The sequence below is a fragment of the Agelaius phoeniceus genome, chromosome 11 (assembly GCF_051311805.1).
Source record: "Agelaius phoeniceus isolate bAgePho1 chromosome 11, bAgePho1.hap1, whole genome shotgun sequence".
Taxonomy (NCBI): domain Eukaryota; kingdom Metazoa; phylum Chordata; class Aves; order Passeriformes; family Icteridae; genus Agelaius; species Agelaius phoeniceus.
Window position 1 is genome coordinate 6,084,412 of NC_135275.1, and position 12,124 is coordinate 6,096,535.

The following is a 12,124-nucleotide window of genomic DNA, read 5'->3' on the forward strand; positions in this document are numbered from 1 at the left end:
TAATAAGATCTAATACACTTTGGCAGATGTAGCCTTAACATAAAAACATTTCATAAAGTTAGAACGTTTTTTTTTTCAATTCATGTTTTCCTAATCCCCTCCTGCACTTAAAGCCTGTCATCTATAAGCAGCAAGCCTTTTTGTTGAAGTTTTAGCATGGAAAGTTTTTCTTTTGTCCATTTACAGCGATGATTTCACTGCAAGTTGTAGCTTATGCATGGAAAATAAAACGACTGAAGCACTTTCCCTTCATTTTTTCTCTTTGTAAGGCTAATTACATCCTGAAACATGATCCTGAAGCTCAGCTCTGCAGAAGCTGCAGGGAAGTTGGTGATCCAGAGAGGAGAAGGGAGGGAGTTAAGGGTACATTACCACAGGTCCTGTGTGTGCCAGCAGAGCCTTTTCTTGCATCCCCAGGTCGCTCCGAGGGTCCAGGGGGTCTGGGATGGGTCTGCTGAGCTTCAAAATGACAAATTCACCTGGGACACCGAGTTTTCTGAGTTCTGCTGACATTAAAAATCCGTAGTTTCCTTGAACTCCCAGTCTGAGGAATATTTAGACAGATAGTCATGGAATGGTGTAACCATTGAGTTAACCATAATTGTTAACTGGTGTGTGGTGGAAAGACACTGGGAGAACACATTGTCTCTTAAAATAGGCATCCAGTTCCTACTGTGCTCTGCTTTGCAAAGGCAAAAGAAGAAATATTAAACTTTGGTAATTTATCTGGAGCTGTTTGAAAGAAAAGGAGACAGTCGCATAAAAAATGGAGTGAAAATCTGGATGGAAGGATCTTAAAGTTTATCCCATTATCAGGGACACCTTCTACCATCCCAGGTTGCTCCAGCCCCAGTGTCCAGCCTGGCCTTGGACACTTCCAGGGGTCCAGGGGCAGCCCCAGCTGCTCTGGGAACCTGTGCCAGGGCCCTCACAGGGAAGAATTCCTTCCCAATCTCATCTAACCCTGCCCTCCTTTACCTTAAGGCCTTTCCCCCATGTCCTGCCACTCCAGGTTCTTGTCCTAAGCCCCTCTCCAGCAATATGGGAGCCCCTTTATGCACTGGAAAGGGCTCTGAGGTGTCCCCAAAGCCTTCTCTTCTCCAGGCTGAACAGTCCCAAGTCTTCATTAGTGAAGTGTAGGTTCAGACACACTGTAAGAGATCCTTCAGGCAGCTTAGGGGATTTAGGATTTTCACTGTATGTCTGTGAGGCCTTTGCTTATCTTCTCAACTTCTATTCAGGAAGTAAAGACAGCCTGAGGGATCTGCCAAGACACAGGTGCCTCAATGAAAGTGGCCTTGCACCTTCCTGCCATGAGCAGTGACACTTGATAGCTGTATGAGCTGTTAAACAGTGACCCGTGGCTGCCTGGGATCAAGAAGGTTTAGGATTTTTAACTGGAAAAAAAATGTGTATGAGAATGGACATCATCTACTGCCTTTCAATAAGATTTAAATCTGTGTAAGATTAATAATTAGATTGGTTTTAATATTGTTGTTTACATTAAAATTTTCCACAACTTGCCTAGTTCAAGTTTCCATAAACTTGCCTAGTCATAATAACTAAAGAAAAAATGCTGTATATTCTGCTAAAAGTTCAGACTAGGATGGCAAATTTTTTCAGACATACACAGTTCAGATAGTTTTCTGTGTGAGTGCAAACACTGCTGTGTCCTCAGGGATCTGATATTGACTGGTTTTATGGAATGGTTCATCCAAAAGTGCAGAGCAAGCTGCCAATCTCTGCTTCATCTGCAGTTTGTGTTATGCCTGTCCATCCCGTGGCCAGTTGTTGGAATGAGTTGTGCAATGGGAGTGCTTTGGTCTGTTAAGATGCCTCAGTGTGGAATTGTGTCCTTTGAGGAGAGAAGAGGCAGACTAAACAGCAGTGAAAAATAATTAGAATAACTTTTATGATTTTATATCTTAGGGCAAACTGCCACTGTTGGTTTGTGTCTTGAGCAGGAGCCATAGGAAGTGAGAAATGGCTGTGGAAGGCTGGAGCCTCTGGCATGGATTCTTCTCTTTTCCTCTCACAACAAGAACTGTTAGTCAGTGTACAATAATACTGCTGTTGTTTTCCTTTTTCATCAGTTTTGTTCCTTTCTTTAGGAGGCAATGGAGGGAGGGAAAACATTCACTACTGTGCCCATCTGACCCTCAGAGAAGGTCAAATTAATGTATAAGTTAACAGAATCTGTGATGCTGAGAAAAGCTTATAGATTTTCATCTTCTGTTTGAAAGGCCACTTAAATACATAGAGAATGGTGAAACAGGAGGAAAAACTTTGGTTTCTCAAAAGCCTTCAAGGTGCCTGCAGTGTAAAATCTTTGTCATCAAAGAAAGCCAGCAGGCTGAAGGAATAGGAGGAGAATATCTTGAAAATAAAAATCATTAGGCCAACTTAAGTGTAGAAAGTATAGAAGAATCCAGAGTACTCTGTATGTATGAAAAATACAGAGAAAGAAGAGTTGAAATGACTGTTTATGGTCACAGCATACAGAGAGCATGAAACTCAGTTCTGTATCATACCTTGTAGGAATGGAATCTTTTATCTGCAGAATGGCCAGAGCGAGTGGGATGGGAGCAGGAATTGCCTTCACTGAGGCAGTGGATGACAGGAATAGCCTGGCTGAGCAGAGCAGAGGAAATCAAGGGTTCACTTCAGCCAGCCCTGAGCATTCTGTGGGGCTGGAATCTCCTCCCCCCTTTCCCCTGGCTGCACTCAGGAGCTCAGGCAGGCAGCGAGTCCAGCCTGGTGCTGGGAGCAGGGCAAGGGGCCAGAGCAGGGCTTGGTCCTGCTGGTTGGAAAGGCAACAAGTCTTGGGATCTTTTGGTGGTCGCTGTGACCCCAAGAGATGTTAAAAGTCTCTTTTCCCAGCCCAAGCACTTGCAGAATGAGTCAGAGCTCTTCAGTTCTTGGTCTCAAGGTTGTTTATTGTTTCTTATCTATAAAAATTTTCTCCTGCCCTGCTGAGGTCCGTCCAGCAGGACAGTTCCAGGCACTCTGCCTGCCCCCAGGGTGCTGTTGTGTTTATACTAAAACTACCTGTACAATATTTACAATAACTTCCCAATACCTGTCACCTATGTTAGACAGTGAGCTTCTACTCTAAACCAATCCAAAAGTGCCACCATCACAGCAGAAGATGGAGGCCAAGAAGGAGAAAGGCTGGACACACCCAGATCCCTCCATCCTGCCTCCTGAATCCCCATCCTAAAAACCCTAAAACCTACTTCTTCACCCCATGATAACTTCACTATTATTCTACCTAAACTGTTGTGGCTTGCTGATCTTCATCTAAGGTTGGTAATAATCAAACCCACAGGTGTTTGGGCTTCATGCCAGGGCTTCTGAGCCCCCTGGCAGGAGTTCTGGCTGTTCAGGACAGCCAGAGGATGTCCTGGGGTCCCACAAACAAGGACAGAGGCAACCCCTCTTGGCTGCCCAAGACCTCAAGATTTGCTTTACCTTCTGTTCCTTTATCCCCTTTCCTCCCCTATCACCCTCACAAGTTCTTTTCTCAGCCATTTCAAAATACTCAGCCAAAGTTTACAGCTTCCCTTCTGACTCCATTTTGCAGACTTATACCTTTATTTAATAATTACAATCTGGTTGTCCTATCCTTTTGTTCTTGAGCATCAAAGGATAACTGATAGTCCCCATCCTTCCTTTTTAACTCTGCAGTATTCTGTCTGTACATGTTACAGCCTGCTATGGGGCACTACAGGGCAGTGGCCACCTGCATATACAGATTTTCCTTTTCTCATCTCTGTCCTGAAACCCTTTCTGTTATCTCCCTTGTGGTGCCACAGGTGAGCAGTAGTGATATGCAGACCTCTGATAATTTTATATGCTCTCAAAATATCCATTTCCTTGGGGGAAGCCCAGACCTTGGTACCTGTTACCATGTCTCACCTGACACCAAAAGTACATTCTATAGATTTAAATGTTCCACAGTCATCCTTATTTTTTACACCTTTCTCTCACATTATATTATTAATAGATATTTTACTTATGCCTTCTGGCTTGCTGTGTTACTTAGAGAAGGGCTGTGTTGAAGTTGGATCTGTTATTTAATTAAAACATTGATAAAAATATCATTTCCATAAGTCAAAAAACACATCCACATTCAGGAATGTGAGGTTATTTCTGCTTTGTTCAAGAATTGGAATAAAAAGAGACAACTGAAAATTACTGCAGCGGTTTTTTAACCTTCCAATGAAATATAAGAAAGGAATGATATTTTTAAATTGCTTTACTCTTAGTTGTCATGATGAATCCATGCAGTTGCTGCCTGGTTTTGATCAGAGACAAAGACAGAATCCTAAACTTTGCAATTACTTATGTGGTTTACTCTTTTTAACATCAAACACACAAGTTTATAGTTGGAAAAAAGTAGCAACGGGGAAAAAATTTTCTAACTGTTAAAGTCAGCACAAAACATGAGATGGGGAATTTGGGATTGGCAGCACAGTGCACTTCTGAAACCTGTACCAGTTACTGCATTCCTTCTGGAATCAGTGGTCACAAATATCCTTATGGAAAAAAATATAGGAAAAGATTAAATACTGCTGGTAAACCTTGAGATATTAAACACAGATTTCCTTCACATATTTACAAATATTAACAATCCATTGCAAAAAGCATAGGGTACCTTGTTAGGTGGGAATAAACCTAAAATTGCAATGGGAGATGTGTGTAGCTGGGAGGTATTTACATTTTAAAAAGCTTAATTTTCAACTGTAACTGAATCCTAATTGCAGAATATTAATATTCATTGGAACAACTTTCTGAGGACACTAATTATTCCACAACTCATTGTCTCTTGGTTAGGTTTCTATTCAATCCCACAGCATCAGTTTTAATTTGTGGTATGTTTTTTTCACATTATGTCTGAAATGCCAGTGACCAGACAGATGGAGTAATTTGTAAAACCTTTCTTCAGAGGTACCTGAAATTAAAGCTTTTCCATATTGCCTCTATGTGCATTAGTGAAGGAATGTAGAGGAATCTTTATTTTATCATTACCTGGAGCTGTTCCCTGTGGTGGTCCAAAGCAAGGTGCCCACCTACCTTGAATAAACACAGCTTTAAACCCCATGGTAACAAACATGGCAGCTTTGCCCTGTCCTCCTGCCTTTCTGTCAAATCTTTCACTTCTCTTTTGGGGTTCACATGGTGGCACTTCCCTGTGTATTGGGTAGTTCTGTCTCAGCTATGTGCTGACTCATGTTTTTCCAAAATACTGAACTCAGCACATCCTCTGTGTGTCTGAAACAGCACAAAGGGCTCAGCCTGGGGCGTGGTTCCCTCCTGTGCCAGTAATGAGCATCGTTACTCATCAATAGAACTTGGAGGTTTCCAACTTTTTTTCTGAAATAATTGTGTTTTGCAGCAGTTGTTCAGTTTCCAGCATGAGCCATAAGCCTCCTGGAGGTTTTCATTGATGTTGTTACTTCTCATACCCAGTTCCATTTCTTCAAAAGGCAACTACATCCCACCAGAGCAAAGGGACAGTGTTTCTCTTAAATAAAAATTGGGCTAGAGTGAACAGATAGAAAATTCTGTTTTAAATAACTATATCTAGAAATATGTCATTTATATATAGGAAATACTGAAAAAATTTAAATAGAGAAAAGTCTGCATTTTAATTATATTAATTATAGAAAATAAGGGTATGTAATTATTTTAGTGGTCTTTCTCTATTTGTTTGCCCTTCTCATCTGGTTTCCATTTTCTTCCTTGTGCTTGGTTGCACTTTCCATTTCCATATAAAACACTATGTACTTCTCTAAAAAGTGAATGCATCTTTTTTTAAGCTTCTCTTGTGCACTATTTCCATCTCAGACTGTATCAGAACTGACATGTGAAAATGAACTTGATCTTACAGATAAAACTGGTGGGTTGAAATGTCAGTGGGGAGACAGGGTTGGGTTCCTGTGACTTGCTGCTGATATCCCTGTTGTTTGGGGCCTCAGATGTTTTCCCCTTGGTTTTAAATTTAAGCAGGAATTAGTAACAGGATGCCTGTCCACTGAGAGACTGTCTCAGGAAGGAGAAGTAAACTGAGGACACAAATATTTTGAAGCATTTTAGTCAAAACGAAGGATTTGTTGGCAGCTGGGACAAGAAGACACTTTGAGGACAATAACAAAGTTTGCTTGTGGTTTCCTTTTAGATTTAAAAATTAGTTGTCTTTGCCTGTTGATTCATGTTTTTCCCATTACAAACAGTAGCATCAAATGGTTTGTTTGGCTGAATTAGTGGACTATGACAAAAATTATTTGTACAGCAGTTCTGCAGTGAGAGTCTGAAGGGACAGAATGGCAGAATACATTTGTGTATGTGTTTGTACAGATATCTAATTTTTGAATTTAACTATTAATACCATATTGGTATTTCTGATTATCAGCTTTCTGGAGATTTATAATTCCAGAGTGCACAAATTCAGAATTGACTGCAAGTCAAAAACACCCATGAAGTGATTAATTATGTTTGCTTTATGGCCTGATGGCATTTGTGGCCAAATTTTGGCCACTCCAAACAAACAGGAGTTGTGTGCATCTCCTGACACTCCAGCACAGTTCCCCCTGTGTCATCTTCCAGGAAGGAAATGTTAAAAACAAACAAAAATTACCTCTGAGCACGTTATGTTTTTCTGGATGGCTCTGGGTATGGTTTATAACCATGTCTTGTTGAAGGAGAACATTGGTGTGGTTTGGTTTTTTCCCAGGATCAGACAGACTTTGCCAATCATTTTTATGATGATTTCTCTCTGTTCTTCACATTAAATGCTGCGTGTTCCCTTTCCTTTGGGAACTGGAGGAATCATCAAATGGCTGGAGAACAAGCAGAGTTATTTCTGAAACACTGAGTTTGTTTTCATGATACAGGATGAGGAGAAGTTTGGGGCTGGGGGCAGAGATGGGCTCCCTTGTAATTCCTGTTGTACCAACATATCCCATGTGCCAGACAATCCCAGCTTCCCTCTTGGACACTCCCTGTGGAAATGCTTGCACAGGCTTTGATGTCAATGATCCCTGTGGGTCCAGCCCTGGATATTGTACTTTTCTATTATTTATTTGCTGCTTTTTCTGTGTCTCGTGGCCTTTGCTTCTATTACACAACATGAATTGTCCAAGGTGGAATAACCTGATTTTGTTTCAGTGAGTTGGGATGTTTTATAAGGTCCATTCACAGCAAGTTCTTGGGGAACTGTGTGTTATGGTATTTTTGTCTCATGGGAATTAGCAGGAAAGATCCTGTGAGTGAATAGGGATTGAACAGTTAGACAATAATTCTGAATTCATAGGGAAATGCTTGAGATCAGAAATGTGATTTTGGAGGTCTAGGAGCTGTACAGCTACAATTGGAATTATTTTAAGAGGTTTTAGGAGGCACAAATATGTGCATAGTCTAGACAGTGCTGCTTCTGCACTGGCAGGGGCAGCTGCAAGAAATGTTAATGCAGGAGCCGAGTCCAAAACAGGGAGGGGGAAATAGGAAAAGCCAAAGGTGAAGAATATGCTGGAGGCCTCAGATATTAGAGCTCAGTGTGTTTGGGAGGAGTCATCCAGAGGTCTTTCTACAGTGGAAAAATGAATATTGAAGTAACCCAGAACTCCATTTTAAACGTTATGATGCTTGCCTTTCTTCTCGAGTTTTCCATGGGATTGTCTGGATATCCCTTACAGTTCCTGCTGTGGTGCTGGGCCTGGCTTTGGGAATGGAGACTGAGTGTTACAGCCTTGGTTTTTATATGAGCTGGGGGTAACTGCATGTTTAAATTCTGGGAATGCAAACCTTCCTTTTGTCTGTTGCTTAAATTTCCTTTTTCTTGAACTATTTTTACTCAAGAGGGTTGAGGGCTCCCTCCTCAGATGTGTCTGTGTGAAAAGCTGGGAAAGGTTGGTGCTCCAGGATCCAGGCTGCAGCAGGCATTATTCCTCACTTCTAGGACCAATCTCCTGCTTTGTACACAAGGAGAACTTGAAACATTCACCACGTTTGCACACAGGAATGTTTGGGTCACTTTATTTTCTTTGAGCTTTAAAAACACCAGAGAAATGAACTGATGTCTTAGGAAACTGAAAAAGGAGAAAGTTTTAATATTAACTACTTTCCTTTCAACTGGGTTTCTACAAGAACAAAACATATTGTTAGCAACAGTTTTGAAATGTTTCTGCAAGGCCAGCAATTGAAATTCAAATTATGAAATGCCTGAAGTTTGCATTGAGAGTGAATGAAATGCACTGGCAGCTGCACTGGTATTGTCAGTGAGTGCTCTTTGTGTTGTTGCAGTACCTAAGCAATGAAACAAATATTTATCCACATGCATCACACAACATTCCTGGCAGTGCAGCTTTGGCCTTTAGGAACCAAATAAGGTGGAGCATAAGGAGACGTTTTTGCCTGGCAGCTGCCTGTGATTTCTCCTTCTGCATACACTAAAGAATTCTCCTTGCTGCCCTAAATTCTTTTCTACTCACCAGTACACTGATATTTGAGTCAAAATCCACTTTGTTGTGAGAGATTTGGTCAAAAGTATCACAAAGTTTGCACACATACAGTGCTAAGGTTTTCAGTGTTCCTTATTTTTGCTTCTTTTTGGTTTTTTGGGGAGGTTTTGCAGCTTTCTTATGGGAAGTCATTGAGTAGATCAGAGTTTGAGGATAGTTGACCAATTTTGCAAGGCTGTTATTTAGCAGTGGATTGACAACTTTACACTCTCACATCTACAATAATTATAAATTGGTGAATTTCTTCTGGCAGATTTGTGTCTTCTCAAGAATATTTCCTGTGTCCCTCTTGTTTGTGCTAGGGATGTGTTTGGAAATGTGAAATGTGTTGTTGACAGCCAGATCTGAAGGGCTGTGTTTGGGTATGACATGAAAAGAATTCAGTGGGTTCAAAGCTTCCAAGAGCTTTTCAGCTGGACTCATTCCTGCTCCTGTTGATAGCAACAGGCACTTCAGCACTGCATGCTAATATTTATTTTCACATAAGCAGCTGAGAATTGTAAATAACCAGACAAATGAAAGCTCTGGGTGGCAAATTTCTGTGGAGTCTGTCCAAAATGTAATGTTTTGTAGAACCATTAAAAGAGGATGGATGTCTTGTGGGAAAGATTTCAGTGTATCTGCAGTATGTTCTATAGGAAATATAGGTCTATAGCTTCACTTTTGACCTAATGCAAGTGTTAAATCTTTTTGTAAAGCTCAGGAAGAATAATAGAAATACTGCAGAGGTGTTTGTGAAAGGAGGATACACATGGACATAGCCGTGCATGTTAGAGGAAAAATCTGATTTTCTGGAGGCTGGTGGGTGATTATTGTACATGTTCAGGAGGAGCTGTGCTGTGGACTCTGCTGTTCCTCTCTGAGAGCAAATCCAGTGGAGCTGACACTGGGGCACAGCTTTATTGGGGTGCCAGTCCCACGGGGTGTTGGGGCTGTGCTGTGCCAGCCCAGGTTCCTCCTGTGTGCAGGGAAGGGCAGGGCAGAGCTGCTCTTAGACACCCACAGGACAGCACAGGCAGAGTCTGGCAAAACCCTCTCTGCTGTGGCACACTTTGCTCTAAGTGACAGATTTACCTCTCCATCAGTTTAGAGCTCCTGGTGAGAAATGAAAATGGTATTTTGGATGTTCCAGGTGGGTCTATGGACATATCTCTCTTTACCAGGTAAGATGAATTTGCCCACATAGAAGCAAATAACTCTTCAGACCTTCAAGAAAGATTAAAAAACCACAACAGTAAATGATGAACATAAGCTGAGTACTTTGTTTAAAACCTTTCTTTAATCACACTTTTTTAAAAGTAAATATCTAACCTTGAGCTAATTTAGATGAACTAGATGTTCTTCATTGTGCCCTATGGTTTATTTTTTAAATTAATCTGCCTACTTGGGAAAAAACTAACACAGTGTTAGAGCCAAGACATTAACTAAATTCAGATGCTTTTATTTAGATGATGTTTAAATTGTGCTGTCTGGGTGAGCTTGATAATGTAAACTACAAAAGCAAGTTGGGCCACATTTGATAATCAACTTTTGTGTGGTATTTCAAATCCAAGTTGCTTTGTGCAATTCTGGATCCTTTTATTGAAACATCAAAAAGGCTTACAGGGAATCTTGCAGCAACTTTTATACAGAAAAAAATAAAGATCTGTGAGGTATCTTGCTTCTGTTGTAATGGAAGAAAACACAAACTTGGCTTAATTTGTCTCCTAAAAATGCCTTTTCTGCAGTCCACTTCCTTCAGATTATTGAAAATTTGGCTCACAATTCTTTCTTCACGAATTGTTGATGCTTCATGCTGCTCTGCAATATGACATCCTTTTTCCTTCCATCATTTTTCATCTCTCTATTGTCCTTGGCTGCTCATCATCTCTTGCTAAATTCAACATCTCTGCTGACTTCCACACCGTGCTGTTGGTGAAGTTTATCATCAAGAAATATTCCATTAGACCTAGCTGCAGAGGGAGGGCAGGGGACTCAGAATACAACAGAATGGGAAAGTTGTGGAGGAAGAACAGAACTGCTGAGCTCTGCTGCTTTTCTGGGTATTTCCCCCAAAATAAATGGCCTGGGGCAGTGTCAGTGCTCATCCCAATGAGTTCCTGGCCTTGGAGCTTGCCTCCACTGCCAGCTCAGTGTTGAGACAGTGTATTTCAAAATTTAAATAAAATGCCAAAAACGTCCAAGAATTTTAAGCTGGAAAAATGTAGAGCTTAAAGTGTTCATAAACTAGTGGAGATCTTTTACCTCAACAATTTTAAAGAGAAATACTGGAGAGAAGATTTGTCTCTTGCCCAGCAAGAAAAAAGTGGAAAAAAAAGCATCTGCAGCCTCTGCATTCCCTGTTTATTATCTACCCCTTCCTGTTCTTCCTGAGGTTTCATGTTCATTTAATTCTATTTTTCCTCACAAAAATAAACCTCCAGTATGTATTTTAATTTATTCCCAGTCTGCTGTAATTAAGTTGCAGATAAACACATGGTTGCCATATGACAAAGTGATATTGAAAGGAAATGAGACACAGAATTTTGTGTACTCAGGCCTTGGTTATGCTGGGTTGGCTCTTCTGTAGACCTACAGCCTAGATCCAATTAGGAAAAATACAAAAATTATGGAAAATTATTGGTCACATTGTGAGCATAGTGACAAACTGAATCATGTAAACTCATGGGAGTAAAGCACGAAAAATAATAATGTTATGGAAATATGGAAGGAGGAAAATAAATGGCAATGGAAATAGAGCAGGGGCCAGAAAAGAGAAGCTGTAATCAAGGGAAGAGAAAAGGAAAGAAAGAACAAAGCAGAGGATTTCACTGGCAATGAGCACAGGCCCTAGTGCGACGTGAATTCTCCCATTTTCTGTTGTTTTAAGGTTTATCAGCTGTTGCAGACTCTGAAATGAGAGTTCAGTGTTGTAGTGCTTGGTAATTGTATGGTTTCAGATGTGTTATTGGTTATGTGGATCATCTGATTGATTCCTAACTGCTGTTATCTTCCATTTCCCTATGCAATATTGCACAGAGACTGAAACAGAACTGATCAATGTTTTATTTGCACATCAGGACCCATTCTTCACCTCTGAGATTTTGAGGAAATCCTCCATTCCCTGTGGGACATGGATTTGTTTGTGTTTCAGCAGGCCTAGCCTGGGGGCTGGTGGTCAGTGCTTGCAGGTTCATGTGCAGGGCTGATCTATGGAGGCAGCTGCAAGGGGAGCAGTGACTGAAGCAGGGGGTGCAGAGCAGTTTTTATCCAGTAACCAACCGGCTGTGCCTGTGCTGCAGGAGGGAACCAGGCGTGTCCTGAGCTTGGGAGAGGTTCTGGTCAATGTTTGCAAAGATTTGCCCTGGCCAGGGTGACATTCAAACTGTCACTCATAGAGTCCCAGGATGGCTGGGGTTGGAAGGGACCTTTAAAAATCCTCTCATCCCACTGTCCCAGGCTGCTCCAAACCCCATCCAGCCTGGCCTTGGGCACTTCCAGGAATCCACAGCTGCTCTGGGACCCTGTGCCAGGGGCTCCCCACCCTCCCAGGGAATGATTCCTTCCCAGTGCCCCATCTAGCCCTGCCCTCTGGCAGTGGGAAGCACTTCCCTGCTCTCCTG

The 12,124-nt window shown here is 41.4% G+C and overlaps 1 protein-coding gene across 1 annotated transcript in view; it reads left to right on the forward strand.

Annotated features, from left to right (window-relative positions):
• Positions 1 to 12,124, forward strand: part of CENPP (centromere protein P) — a 115,971-nt gene that overhangs the window by 97,962 nt on the left and 5,885 nt on the right. The gene's annotated exons all lie outside the window — the stretch shown is intronic.